This window comes from Nipponia nippon, unplaced genomic scaffold (genome assembly GCF_047370975.1).
Source record: "Nipponia nippon isolate SJK-2023a ecotype South Korea unplaced genomic scaffold, ASM4737097v1 scaffold_2, whole genome shotgun sequence".
NCBI classification, from domain to species: Eukaryota; Metazoa; Chordata; class Aves; order Pelecaniformes; family Threskiornithidae; genus Nipponia; species Nipponia nippon.
The window spans coordinates 9469774-9485209 of record NW_028262336.1 but is presented as its reverse complement, the minus strand read 5'-3'; the positions used below and the strand labels follow the sequence as shown (position 1 = coordinate 9485209).

The 15436-nt window shown below is 46.1% G+C and overlaps 1 protein-coding gene across 1 annotated transcript in view; it reads right to left on the bottom strand.

The window, feature by feature from the left end:
• ZPLD1 (zona pellucida like domain containing 1) overlaps positions 1 to 7336 on the bottom strand; it is a 111176-nt gene extending 103840 nt beyond the window's left edge. Inside the window, exons 1-3 of the mRNA XM_087757567.1 lie at positions 7265 to 7336; positions 6888 to 7007; positions 5935 to 6055 (exon numbers count right to left, since the gene is read on the bottom strand). The gene's annotated coding sequence lies outside the window, so the exon portion shown is untranslated. The remainder of the gene's footprint in view (positions 1 to 5934; positions 6056 to 6887; positions 7008 to 7264) is intronic.
• Between the last annotated feature and the right edge of the window lie 8100 nt (positions 7337 to 15436).

Genomic DNA, 15436 nt, shown 5'->3' with positions numbered 1-15436 from the left:
AACAGCCTAGAAATTTGCTCTACCAGTGAGTGGAGCACTTTCTACATGACTAAAGTCAAAGCAAGTTTCAGCTGGTGTTTGAACCAAGAGTATAACTCATTCCTCTTTTGTGCCAAGTATTTATTTTGCCCCTCCCCTTTCCATTATCTGTTCTGAGAAATAGCAAAGTCTTCATTACAGAATAGTTAACTTTTTAAAATGGATTAAGTAAACAGTTCAAGAACAGCAATCCATTCTTGCTGGTTTTATTGGTACAAGTTGGTTGGCATTGTTCTGCAAATATGAAGATTTGTGATACTCTCTACAAGTGCTACGTAGCAACTATGTTTAGTATCTGTAGAAAGCTGGATTCTGGCAAGCTTACGCAGTCTTTCACACCAAGGAGGAATGGACAATGTACCTACACATGCGGCCATACATAGACAACACAGATGTTTAAAACCATGGTGTCATTTCAGAGACATTCCCCACAAGGTGAAGTGTCACCTCAAGTAGTGCAATTAAGCAAAGCAAAGCTCCTTTACCCATGAGTCAACAGCATGACTAGCTAAAACACCAAAGGCCCAGATGAACCCCTCTTCACTAGTGTGACAGCAGTTCATGTGTGCCCCAGCAGAGGAAGGAGCTCCAAGAGCCTCCCTGAGCACCTCCCCCTCAGTCCCCTCTTCCTCCCAGCCCTGCTCCAAATTTTGTGAAGAGGCCCACACCCTAGCAAAGCATGGGTCAAGAGCACTTCACGAGCAATCACCCACTCTTCACATCAGCCCTATGAAAGCAGCCACATTTTACGGCCCAAAAGCTGATGGCACAAGTTTCCTAAAGCCAAGCTACAGCATGCAAAAATGCACACAGACACACTGCCTGTCAAAGCCTCTGAAAAAGTCCCAGTCAGGGAAAACAATCACTGCAACTCTATCACAAATAAAAATGCTACAAGTCACAACAGATCTCATGATTTAAAAAATAAGTCCATCAACAAGCTTTTACTTTTCTCTAAAATCTTTCCATAATGATACCTTGGCATCCAGATCTTTTAAGTAATACTTAAAGAGGGGATAGAAGGGTGTTCATTTTGTTTTTAAAAATATGCTGTTGAGGAAAGAGCACATTTGGGCTACAGTTCCCATACCCACACCACAGAAAAATCGATAGTCCTATACCTGTATAGCATCTTAGGTCAAAGAAGAGTTAAACAACATGAATAAACAGGTCAGTCTGTTTAATGAGAAATGGGAGCAGAAGAACATTTCTATTCCAGTCAACAAGTAGAATGAAGGCAACTTTAAGCTTTACTCGAGGAAAGAAGCTAAATGCTTTTTACCTTCTGAAGAGCTGATAAAAGTTATGGTTTTATTGCCTGGTTGCAGAAGACAGACAATCTGACACAAGTCTGGCAGACCTTTACTCTCTGCTGTGATTCTGGATAACCTGCACTTCCCTCTCACATCATCCCTCAGCCACTGATGTTTCACATCTTTATCACCCATAGTTAGCAGATTTCCAGGACAACAGCTCCTTTTGAACAAGATGAAGCAGCACACAGCAATAGCACACTTGAAAAAAAACAATGCTTCCTCTGACAAAGAGGGCATTCTTGAGAACCTAATGTGTTTTTTTTGTTAGAAGACTTCAAAACTATATCTAAACATCAGTTTGTCCATCAAGCTGTTACTTTGAACAGTCACCTTCGGAGCACTAGGCTTTGAACTGCTTCTCTGACATTGTGACAAGGAGGCGGCATGAATGAATTCATGAACTGAAAGTGGGCAGGAAATAAGCAGCAGAGAAAGCAGGTCTCAGGGTTTGCTCCATTGGTCAGTTAAAGAGATAGACTGGCAGGGGAGCAGGGGTTAATGAAAAATTTAGAGTTACAGCCATTTTTTAAGCTATTACTGAAATCAGATAAAGTTTCTGATTCCATGGACATGAGAAAGTGTTGCATTCAGCCTGTTCAGATTGCTTTAGAACCCCAACCAGTACAGAGGATTTGCTTGGGCATTACAAGAAACCTATAGCTCTACCTCTATAGTCCATCTCTGCTGGATCTGGAATAAATAAAAGGGGACATGGACAAAAAAGGCAGGGGGGGGAAATCATGTCCTTTGCTGAGCAGATATGACAGGAGCGAGGCAGTGCTTACTGGGGATCAGCAGCCTCCTGCCCTCAGGGCCAGGCAGCCCTGGCAGCAGCTCTCTTGCAGCCCCACAGAGCTCATCGTGCGGGGTCCTCTCTCCTGCCTGCACCCTGAGCACACCAGCCTCCTCAGCCTCTCGCGTGTGCTTCGTCAGACTCCTGTAGCTCCCAGCCACTTATTACTTAGATAATTAAATATTATTACATTTAATTAATAAGTTTCCTCAGAAAATACACGCATATGCACAAGCTTTCTCCTGCAGCAGTCCTGTACAGGCCAATAGATTACTGGCCTGGACTGTTTTGACTTTCAAAACTTGCTGCTTGATGGGCTGTTCCTGGCAGGGCAGGAGTAGGCAGCAGTTACGGGAATCCATGTCAGCAAAGCCATTACTTAACCTTGCACTGCTCACACCCTTGGCTGCCTGCCTCTGAGGTTCCTCCCTTCTCCTGCCCTCCAACGACAGAAAAAGAAAAGAAAACAACACCAAAAGGTAAAATAAAACAAAGAAAAACCCAAGAGGCAGCAAGCAAGAAGGCATTGTGACCCTGAAGGTCCATTCACAGGGAATGTGACAAAGGAAACACATTGGGAAAGGCTTTTTAGAGTAACTGACAGCTGGGGAGATATGAAGGGTCAGAGCATCAGAGAAACACTTGGACTGGAGGAACTGTTTCTCACTAAAAAACGTCAACATGGGTTTTGGGGTTGGTTTAACCCTTTTCTGCCCAGGGACCCAACCTTAACCAAATCAAATCTGGTACAGAGATGTCAAAGCCATGATTCAGAAATACTGGTTTTGAAGTTCTTGGCTCAGACACCGATTTCCTGCATAACCTTGGGCAAGTCATTTAGTTTGTGCTGCACTTCAGCTCCTAATCCATAAGGCAAAGACAATGCCTTACAGGCAAGTTATGACATTATTAGTGACTGCAAATAGCCATGATGATGGGAGGCAGAGAGGTGATCAGGGAGATAGGGAGATCCACCTTCTGCAGGATCCTGATCACGTGGGGATTCTGTCTGAGATCAAACCTCCCACAAGTAAAATGGCCACTGTCCAGTTAGCACTGATTTCTAGTGATGTTTCAGCCTCTCATACTGAAATTGCATTTATTATTGAAATATGGTTAAATCAGAATAAGATGGACTGTAGGGTCCTCCAGCTGGCAGGGAGAGAAAAGACCTTGTCCAGCTCTTTGTTCTTCACCTTCCCAACTCCACTCTCGCTTTTCATACCTGCCTCTCTCCCTCTCCATTCCCTCTTCTGCTAGAAGGGATACAAACATCCATGAGGTCCTGATTACAAAGGGTGGTTAAACATTAAAGTCTGAAGGCTAGTAGGGAAGCAGATGCTCTCCAAGCCATTTTCAGATTTAGTCTTCTGTTCAAACTGCACAGCATTGTTTCAAAAAAAGCAGAGAAGTGGCTACCATTTCAAGTCTCTTGGGGGTCTCCCCTGAGGGCCCCCACCATGCTCAGCAGCCCCTGGGCCCTCCAGAATATTTCATAAATGGTTCAGCACAGCTATGGCACAGCAGCCCTCACCCAAACCTGGAGCTCAGTCACAGAGGGCACTGCTTTTCAGGGAGAGGCAAGAAGTGTCCTTAAGGTTGCAGCTGATTTCTGACCCAGCTGCAGGGCTGCCCTGCAGCCAGCCCCTGCTCCCAGCATGGGGAGCACACTTTAGCAGAGCTGGCTTTTCTCCAGCACAGAGGAGGCTTCCTCTGTATTTTATTAAAACAACCGAGAAGTTTCTTTCAACAAACTTGCTGAATAACTTTTCTGACCTGGTCCAGACAGAACAGGCTCTACTGATTCGTAGCTGCCGAGTTCTCAGTGGTTGGCTTTTTTTTTGTTGTTGTTTTTTTGGCTGTACATACTGTATGATTACTCAGTGGGCATGTTTATAACCAGCAAGGATGTCTTACCGAAAGAGTTATGATACATGAAGTCATAAATTGGTAAGAGTCCGGTAACTAGTTGTTAATTAATAACTTTGCCAATTGCAAGTTTTTGACCTTCACCCCCTTGAGCTGGAACCCTAAAAATAATCATGTTTGCTTTCTCTATTTTTGTTAGTTTTGGAAAGCATCCCAACTTGTGCTATTTATTTTTAAAAAATGTAAAATGAAAGTGAGTGAGAAGACTCCAACCCTGCCATCTACAACACACAACGTTCTGTGCTGACACAGCATCCCATTTGAGAACAAAACCTGCTGCAAGTTACAGGATCATGACTAATTTAACATCATTACTTCAATGATGGTGTTGACTGAGGCAAGAAAACATTACAGCCAAGTTATAGAAGACAAATATTTAAGTTTAAAGAGATGGCTGAAGCCATTCCCAGGCACAAAAACACCTTTCAGACTTTGAAATCCTAGCCTGCGCTTGACTTTAAATCACTAATCAGCCAGTTGTAAGGCAGGAAGAAAACCCATAGTAGCATTTTGTGTTACCACTTTGAAAGCTTAGTAACAAATCAGGCTAACACTGGAATAATTTTGGAATATATCACCAGAAAGATGAGCACAGCATGTGAATTGCACTTGGTTTTCAAGAGAGCTTCCACTAGCATATGTTCTCTGTATTTGTGTTCTGACTAGCAGACCTCATCAGGAACCACAATATAATTGTCTTGAATTTTCATATCCTCTTGGACAACATGTCTTAAATACTTAGGCCAAGCTTTTGGGAGCAGCTAATGATTTCACTGCTCTCCTGAATCTATCTTAGAGGGACACAAGTTATAGGAGCAGAGTACCTGCTCTCTGAGAAGGAGCTCCCTCTAACTGGACTCCTGGGAAAACCTAAAAGCCCATGGGTCATTTTTGAAAATGCTCCAGCAGCACAGCATCACCATATTTTGGAGCCTAGAATGTTGTGCGTCTCTTTAGCTTCTTTATTCAGGTCAAGAAAAGCAAAATTTAAACAGAAACGCAGAGCCTTTGGCTTGGCACGTTCCTACAGCATTCATCAGCAAGGAGGGGAGGAGTGCAAGAACTGAAACCACGGCCGTGCAGGAGGTGTTGCAACAACAAGCATGCTCATTTCAATGCCCCAGGCTTGCCCTCGCTCCCAAACAGCTCCTGTACACACCACAGCAACTCTTTCGCTAGTATCGGTCAGGGGTGGTGCAACCAACTTCCAGTTTACACTCCATGAAGAGGAGATGAGGGAGGGAGGACAGGAACCAAAGGGACCAAGGGACTCCCAGAGGAGCACAGCCACTGCACTCATGCTGGCACCACCATCAGGAGCCAGGCATGAGGGAAACCTCCCTTCCAGTGCTGGCATGGGGCACCAATGCACCTTGCATTAAAGCATCCTGTCCCCACTGCTGGGGAGAAGCAGCGGCATATGTGCATACCCAGACCCTTCTGCCAGTGCACTGTTACTCCCAAGAGGGGCTTTAACAGGAGAACTGTGATTAGTAACCCTCCTCTTCCCCTCTCTCACAGTGTTATCCCACCCTGGCAGGTCAGTGCCTGACATGGCCAGAACCCTGCACTGCTGCCTGAGGTCCCAGGTTAAGAAAGCAAGATGCTTCCTCCTCCTGCACCCATCTCCAGATCACTACAGGTAAAACAAGCCAAGCATGTGTCAGCAATAAATGGAGGTGATTAGGAGCAGCCTACCACAGGCAAGCACAGAGTAACCCTTCAAACACATGGGAACACCTCAGCAATTTAAACAAGATGCTAAACACAAAGGTGATTTCTCCAGAAACAGACAACACAGACAAAAAAAAAAAAAAAAAAAACACCAACAAATCAAACAACAGTTCTGCTGCTTACTGTTGTGTTTATATCTTGGTTTGGATTTTAGGCTGAGATCATATTCATAGGATAATGTAGAAAGCCTCAAGCAAGCAAACAGCAGCAGGAGAGTTTACACTGGAGAAGGGAGGAAGAGCACCTAGGAGAGGGAAAGGAACAGTCACCTTTATAAGCACAGGCACCAAAAATTGATCTTATAAGCTACAGCAAGTCTTGCATAGCAGGGTTACATGTGTTTGATAAGAGACAGTGTAATAGAAAGCCAAATCAATCCTCTTCTGCTCACAAGAGAGGCACAGAACTTCCTCCTAACTGTAGCCAAGCAGCAAACAGGTTTATCTTACACAGATATTCAGTGCCTAGACCTAAAATATTTATTTGCAGATCTATGGACCTAAAAAGCCCGCAAATCAAAAGGATTTGGGGGGTCAGTCCCATTCACGCTTCTGTCCATAAGTTAACACACTGACTAGCTCAACTCATTATCTTGAATCACAACTACAAAAGTGCTTTTGTCTTCCCTAGGCTCCTACGAAGCATTAGCTAAGTCATATGAGGAGTATCCTTTTTTCACAGCAAAAACAAGGCACAGGCTCTAAACACCTCTTAAAGGAGGACTTTTTGTCAGAAGGAAATAAAACCATAGTTGTCCAGTGACAGCAGTTATCTCTGTTCATAGCTACTACCAGTTCAACGGGTACAGGCAAACAGAAGAGGCTGCTCAAATTAATTAGTAAATACTCCTTTAGAAGCCACACTGATATAAATTCATTTACCTCTTCACGGATGGCTTAGAAAAAACAAGGATGTTAAAGAAACTGCAGTTAAATTGACCCAAATGATTCACAAAAACTGAGGAAAAATTAAACAAAACTTCACTGAATCATTGCACACATCAGCGAGCATAGCACCAGCACGCGAAAAGGTGCTTGCTTCCTGCGGAACATTTGTAGAAAGAGGGAAAACCATACCTTCTGATTTCATTGCTTTTGTTGCCATCTGCTTGCAGAGCCAAGGAGAGAATCAACATGTAAACACCCTCCCAGCCACAGCAGACAGGTCCCATCACAGCTTTCCATCTCCATTCCACCCTTCAAGACAAGAAAACTAAAATGAAACGAGGCATCTCCAGGCCTTTTATACCCCAAAGGAGGCACCTCAGAGCCCACTTAACTCTTCTTCACAGGTGATTCTCCCTTCTGCAGCACCTTGGTGCAAATACCCACAGGTTCTTCCAACCTCATCAGCCCTCATGCTGCCTCTCCCTCCTGATGAAGCCCAGCTGGTCCACTTGGCATTGTTTGCCCCAGTTCATTTAAAGAAGCAGCAAGGTTTACTGGTGACTTACTAGCAAATGGGAATAACAGTGGAATAAGGGGAAAGAGAGCCTGGAAATGCTCAGTCCTCCAGAAGAATCTTGTGCTATTAAAGATGGTGCTATTTTGTCTAAGCTAGAGGTGGGTCAGCCTCCACAAGCTGTATCCTGTTTTGCTGGAGTCAACAAAACCAAGCCCATTGACTCCAGTGGGCACAGAATCCAGCTCCAAGGGAGTATAACCAAAAATTAACATGTTTCTTGACATATACTGTTATAATCCAAACAGCGCAAGCTCTCCAGTTCATGATTAACTATCCTTTCTGCCTTCTCCCACCTCTGGGGCTTTGAATTAATAGTCAGAGTAACTGGCATGGCTTGGGGAGGAGAAATCTGCTAGCAGTGATGTGTACCCACAAACACACGTGCTCATGAACACACATTAAATGAACTGACAGGGCTTAGCATCATAATGATAAACATCGAGACAATCAGCTATGACAAAGCAGTTTTTCATATCTTCCTTAAAAAATAAACAGAGCTTTCAGGCACTGTGTGTCATATCAGATGTAGAAAACAAAGGTACTCATGACTAAGGCTCATGTCCACTAACTGGAAAGCATTAATAGTCAGCCACACCTGAAAACTGGGCTGAAGAATAAGACACATAAAAAATTACGCATAGGTTCTGGTACACCTCTGGCAAGTATCAAAGGTCTCATGATTTTTACTATTTTTCTTAACACTGCCAAGTATCATGCAATTAAGACAATCTAGACTCTCATTAAAACAAAATTAAGTTCCTGGAGCTCAGAAGAGCTTCAAAGCAGGTATCTTTTAAGAATCAAAATCAAAGGCAAGTGAAACCTAACTGTGTGTAAAAACATATATTTTCAAATAAGTCTCAAAGTTTTAGAAGCTCAACTGCTAATTTGTGTGTGTGTTGGTGTTGGAAATACTAGATTATCATAGCGTTGTGGGATACACACTCATCACTGACAAAGCCCAGAGCTGAACACGGACATGAACGAGAAAGGGTATATAACCCTGCCAAACACTGAGGCCTAAAATCATTACAAATATGGAGTTTGTTTTTCTAGCCCATAAGAATTGCCCAACTGCGAGAAAACTCCCCCAAGAAGCATAATACTGAGAGGCCAGCTGTGCTCCCACACTACTGCTTGGGCATCCTAGGTGTGGGTAGAGGGGTACTAGAAAAAATAACCAAGCCCACAATGTACTGGTTGTTTAGGAGCTGTGAGTCAGCCAGCATGAAAACAGATATTAATCAGTACATGCGCAGAAGCACAGGCCCTAGCACAGGACAGCAAAATCCACTCTTTGATCTGAGGTTTGATGCTATGAAGGGCTCATGTTTGCCCCAGTACTACAAAGCTCTGATATTAACTGTGGAACATGCCATTGAGCTCAAGCATTTTCCAGTACTCCTTGTCACAAAAGGTCCGTTCACTCTTCTAAGCCTCAGCCACGCAGTCAGGAGGAGCGAGATGTCTGCCCGCGCTGCCTCTTTCCTCTCAGCAGCATGAATCACTGGTGGTGTGAAAGCCAAAGGCTCCCTGACCACTGCCAGAGGGCTGCGTGGCGTGCACTGCGTGCCACGCGGGCAGGTTCTCCGCTGCACAGCCCTGTCCCCACGTCAGCTCCTCACCACCGCGCTCCTGGCATGCCTCCCCTCGCACAGCCTGGCTGGTGAAACCCGGGAAAGGTCTGGTAACAGGGAAGCAGACGCACACAGTGGTGGCTGACAAAAAGCCAAGGACGCTTTGATTTTGCTTCCAGTATGAGTTTCTTCAGTCCAGCCCAAGCACTGACACAGTCATTAAAACCACAGAAGTGGAAACTCCCTCCTGGGCCATCTTGTCCACTCTCCTGGACGCCAGCTCAGAGGAAAGCACTGCCCATCTAACGGTTGTTGTATGGCTCTCAGATATTTATTTACTTACATTATTTACTTTATTTTTTTAAAAATAAACTTTCAAGGAGAATCAATCAACCAACACACAATGCCAAATTGGCACTGTTAATACTTTCTCTAGTTACTTGTCCAGTCTCTTGTGAAAATCCAGATGAAAGGAAGCTCTTCCCCTGGGACTTTGCTCTCCAGGCTGCCTACAGCTGCCTCATACTCTAAGATTTCCTTCAAGTATTTCACTATTCCTGGTTGCACATTCATTTGCTTCACAATGTTAATCATTTACCAATGAACCATGAGTTCAATAGACATCTTCCTAAACTTAAATTTTGTTATTTGGAGTGGTGGGAGTTACGTTATATATAATCTTATGTCTTTTATATATATATCTATATAATCGTCTAGGCTCCAAAGCACCTCTGAGCTCCATCTTTTGTGTCAATGCATAGAGCTGCTGCCGTTGGTAGCTTTTGGTTATCTGGACCAGAGGAAATGGAATAACCCAGAAAAAAGCAGAACAACGGATAATACAAACCCTAAACCTATTATGTTTAGAATAGTAACCTACCTTTTCAAAAAAAAAAGCAAAGAAAGTGTTGGAGATGCAGAACTCAAACAGTCATATTTCTGCCTGGGAGATCTCAGGTGTGAGAGAGCATCAGCAGTAGCGCTAGTCAGCCTGGATGTCTCGGTCTGAGCAGCTCTGTGCAGGCAAAGTGGGCGCCTCTGGGATTTCGGGACACCCAGAGGCTCTGGCAGAGCAGCTGCAACTCCTCCCCCCACTGCACCGCCAGGTGTCAGGAAACCCACGGCAGATGCACAAACTTACCACATTTTGGGGAGTCAACAGCAGTATGCCCTGTTCTTGTTGCAGAAGGGGACAACAGATGAGAAGTATTTTAGGGTGGCAGTTTGGATCCACCACCCAATTCACCCGGAGCAAAGACAGCCATCGCTCCTTGGGGCAACTGCAGCAAAGACGCATGGTGGGAGTAACGCACCTCCACCCGATAAGACTGCTGGGCCCTGTTACCACCGTCTTATCATAAAGCTCGTAGCACCGTCCTTATGTCCCATACGGTGCTACGCCAGTGTCCCAGGAGAGGGCTGAAGGAGAGATGGGGAGTGCAGGAGTCACAGCACCCGCAGGTAGCATGAAGTGGGGGGACAAAAGGAATCCGCACAGCCTTGCAGGATCAGAGCAGGATTTAGTGTGCAGCTTGCCCTGTTTTTCCTGGGGTTTAAGCACGTGTGCCATTGGGGACAGCATGCAGAACTCAGCCCCACGGGGCACAGTTGGCCACAGCGCCAGCTGGCACAACCTCGCACAGCAAGGCGGCAGCACGGGAACCCAACCCGAGGGGACATCTCCCTTCCTCGGGGCTGTGGCTGGCAGGGACGCCGGCAGCAAAGCACCCATCTCCTGCCTGGCAGGGCAGCTCAGCAGGAGCGGGGTTAATTCATCCCTCCCAGCCACAGCTGGAGGATGCCTCGAAAAACCAAGCGGGATTGCCTCCCCCACAGTCCTGTTTATTTTGGACAGCAGTAACTGAAGTTCAGAGTTTGTTTTCGTTTCATTCCCCCATAACACCGAAAAGTCCCAGCACAGGGACAAGCCACGCCAAAATGGGAGGGTGTTTTCCAAGCCTCTAGCTCGATCTCCTCTGGAATAATGACATATTTGGCGAGGCAACAACGCCGAGCCTTTTCCTTGGCCAAGCGCAGACGAGAAGCAGCGTCCAGCGTCCAGCCCCGCTGCCGGCTGTGGGCACCCGTGCCTCCCGCCCGCCAAGCCCATCTCCCCCCGGCGCCTGGCCTGATGCAGGGAAGTGGCATTTCTTGTGCAACCGAGGACCGGCGGCGGGTGCGGTCCATGGCCCTGGCCCTCAATGCTGCCAGTGCCTTCTCCATCCACAGAGGACTGCCAGGTCGGCACTGCCGTGTTGGTCAGAGCTGGATTTTGGATGAGACTCCTCGGGGGTGTCCAAGACCATTCCCAGCCAGAGATTGCTCACCTCGGGAGAGCACCAGCTGCAAGCGAATTTGAACGGTGAGCAACAGGCTTAATTACCCAGCCTGGCAAATCCCACGCTGGCAATCCCAGGCTAAGAGAAAGGGAGGTGTGAGACAATTATTTTCTCTGTGTGTCTTAGTAATAGAAGGCAGAATGCCCAGGGAGAGGGATTGTGCTAGTAAGCTAGGGCTTATGAAAAAAAGATTTTATCATCTTGCCCTGTGAGAAACTGGGTTCAAAATATTGATGTTTTTCAAGCTTCTCTCCAGAAGTAAACAAAGAGTGGTCTCGCATACAGTCACAGGGATGAAAACTCTGCTTCTGAACGCACTCAAATTTTGAGAAAGCTTGGGATTTTGTGACTCAGACACTTTTTTCCACCCCCCACCCCCTCATCCCAAAATGAATAAACACCACTTGCAGTTGCTATCTGAGACAGTGTGTTTCCTTCACACATCATGGATAAAATCCACACACCAAGAGGCTGGTAAATGCAGAGTTAAGGACATCGTCCTTGCTCTACTGGCCATAACTTCACACTGTTTCGGTAAATTCAAAGAAACAATATTCTAAGCCAAACACCGTACTTGTGATTCCAGTGTATACATTCACGGCAGGTTAATAAATAGTTTCTGACATTTTAGTAAGTGCTAAATCAGTGACAGAAGATAGTTACAGAGACCAGCATAACAACAGCTTGTTTATAAATATCTGTGTCATGCTACCAGAATGACTTCATTGTGGTCTGGATCACTGTTGTAAAGGAGATTAAATGGATGGGAATACATTACTTTCCATTGCTGGCAGCAATAAGCAACATTACAAAATCAAATATAAAATGTTATATTGTGGTAAACGTGGCAAATTAACAGAAAACAAAGAAAAGTCTTCTTGGTCCAATACCCTCAATCCCATTCCTTTTAATTTCTGAAGATATCTAAAATGAGGCTTGATTTTTTTTGTTGGGTTTTTTTTTGAGATCGGCCAGTCACCCAGACAGATTTTGAGCCTCTGTTTATTTCATGGCAGAGCGTTTGAACTGTGGTCCTTACTGCAGGTGGAGCAGTATGCTGACAATTTACCACCACCTTCAAAATCAAAGGATTACCTAAATGTTGCGAAAGCAAAAATAAAAATCTGAGTAGATCATCTTGCGTGCTGTTGGTACCAGTGGTTTCATCTAAAGCCAAATGAAACTTGGGTTAAGGTTTAATGGTCATTATTGCTCTCATTCCTCCCTTCCCGTTTCATGGTCTCCCTGCTCAGATGCGCACAGCATGCATTATCCTGGATTTGTCCTGGGTTTGCCAAATAGTATGGTCATGCCACAGATTACCTTCTTATGTCTGTTGCGTGTGCCATCACTAATCACCACATCATAGACTCAGGCATGTTTTTATGATCTGTTATGAGAAAATTTTGCGCATTATTCCATTTTCCTTATCCTGGTCTCATTGACGAATTTCTTGCTGCATAGTCATTACTCAGAAATACAAAGTAATAATAATACCTGTGAAAAATATTTACAGTCTTTGGGCTGTTTATAAATTTTTGTTAATGGCATAGAGACAATTCACACTGTAATCAGATTATCTAAATTGCCCAGTATTGTTTCTTTTTCCTCATTGAATGCCACTCATGTGAATGGGAGGGGTTCATAAACATCCTGCGAGGCACCACCACCGGTACAGGACAGTTACCCAAATATGCACAAACAAGGAAATATCTTTACAAGAGGGCAAGGCAGATGATCCCCCAGTATATAAGGATCTACATGCTAGCATAACTGTTCGCCTGCAGGTAGACAATTTATTTTTTAAAGACAGCAGCTGTGCCCAGCACACGGTTGCTGCACATGGAGGTTGTAGCTGACGGACAACAGGAGGTATTTGTGCACCCACAGCCTTTCAGAATCCTGTGCAAAGGGGCCAAATTGCACAAAATCCTGAAGTGACCAGGAGAGAGAGATGTGCGAGTTGAGTGTACATCTACCACAGGACAGATGGGAAGAGTTTAAGGGAGAAGGCAACTGGCAAAGGGGCACTGGGACTGGGACACCAGCGGTGCCTGCGTGCATGGCAGCCAAGCTGATGAGGTCCGAGGCTGACGGGGTTTGTAAGATGCTGGTGCAAACAGGGCCGTGCTAGAGATGTACGCTGTCGTGCGTGCATCTGTGCTTGCAAGGGGAGAGTCATGCAGGCACCCCAGCCTACACCCCATGCTCTCCACAAAACCCAGCAGGGACCCAGCAAGGGGGAAAGCAGCAGGTTTTAGCTCCCCTCTTTGCCTCCAGCCTTCCGAGAGCTGGCCCTGGTACCAGGCGACATGGCTCCGCAGCCACCCTGCCTCCTCACCCCGTCCTGCCCTGCATTGTCACCACCTTGCTCCTGCCGCTGTTCCCCGCAGGCGGTGGGAGATGGAAGCAGTCATCCTCCTCTGGCTTGGAGCAGCTAAAAGGCTACGAAGGGAGGGGGCACAGGTCTTCCTTCCTTCCCTCTCCCCCCCAGAACTAGGTTGTACCACATCAGCAGCTAAAGGAGAAAAGCGAAAAGGGTCTGGAACCAAAGGCGCTGTCTGGGACTCAACGATGCTATCTGGATTCTGGCTGAGACCTTCTGTTTATTTAGTTTATCAGATACTTTGGTTGTCTTTGGTTTGCCTTGTTTATCACTCTAACCTATATATATAACATTCTAACTTACATTATTCAGAGTCACAGGTCTGATCACGCCCTGGGTAAGCTCTTCGTTATTTGTGCCTGAGTGCAATAATTTTTTTTTTGTTGGTTGAAACCATAAATGCTATCCACCCAACTATTGCAAAGGGGAAACTACAGCTTTGCAAAAGGGAGTATAATACAAACAAACAAACCAACCGAAACGATCCTGTCCATTGTAACAGCACCTCTAACCCCTGAACCGGAACAGGAGGTCCCATTTAGGAGTCAGTAGGGGATTTGGGCTCTGTTGCAATCCCCAGCATCTATCCTGAACCGAGAGTCTGTCGGGAGCCTGCCTGTCCTAAGTCCAAGCACACGGTGGTGTTTCCGGAGCTGGAGCTCAGGCACAGACTTGGGAGCTGACCCAGTTTTGCAGAGACACCAAAACCCGCAGAGCCAATGACACAGATCTCTGAGGGCCCGTGTGAGTACCTGCCCACAGCTCTTGACCCTGCTGGGGTGCCAGGCTGAGGCAGAAGAAGAGTGATACAGTCATCTGGAAAACACCCACTGCCCCAGACTGCTAAAGCCCCAGTTCAGGCATTTCAGTCACCATCAGCTGTTGAGGTAAAGGTCTACTGCTCCGTTAGGAAAATTATACCTGCAAGCTGAAAGACCTGGGGGAAGTGCCTAAGTTATACATGGCGCTCAGACAGGAGGGTTTCCAAATTGCACTGGGGCTGCTGATTGGCAGCACGTGGCCATTATTTGCCCTCTCACAGGAGCCGGCTGCGATGTTAGCTCCAAATGTGGCAAGTTTTGAGGGGAAGGCTCATGCAAAGTGACAGGGGAGCACTGGCAGAGGCACCACGCTGAGGAGATGGGGCGTGTGTGAGTTTGGAAAGGCTGGGTCCAATCCCCCCCAATGGCACAGTAACTGGGAGCATGGTGCTTCAAGGAGCCTGTGGCCCATCGCCAGGTGGGTTTTCCCTAACGAAGCACATTCTCTCTTCTTGCCACCTTTCCCACAGCTGGCAGGTTTACCACTGAACATGCCTCCGACAAAGCAGAGCTCTCCCTTTTCCCTCTGAAATGCACCCGAGGAGTGTAAAAGCGGCTTGTCAGACGACTAGATACCATCAGAGCCTACGAGATCATTCAAACACAGATTTGGTCCAACCTCTTCCTATCTCTTACATCAGCATATGTCACGCAGCGAGGCTTGCTGCAGGCCAGCTGTCAGGGCTAACAGAAAGAGTAGGAGACGCTGCTCCAGCCGCAGCTGAGCCGAGAGCAGAACGTGTCTCCTCCACCCTGCCGCCACAACAGCCCACGGAGCCAGCTCCTAACCCACTGCTACCAAAATGGTCCAGATGAACTTCTGTTACACTTGGGTTTGTTTTTAAAGCAGATCTTTCTGACTGAACTAGATCGCAGAGCCTATATATCTATTTACCTGGCATGTAAAATGACAGAGGCAAGAGGCTGGGCTGATGAATTCCTCACCCCATGTGTACTTTAGTCCAAAAAGTGCATTGTGCAATGGCTCAGTAGGAAGAAAGGTGAGAAACCATGGCTAAAAACACAGCAAAACAAGTG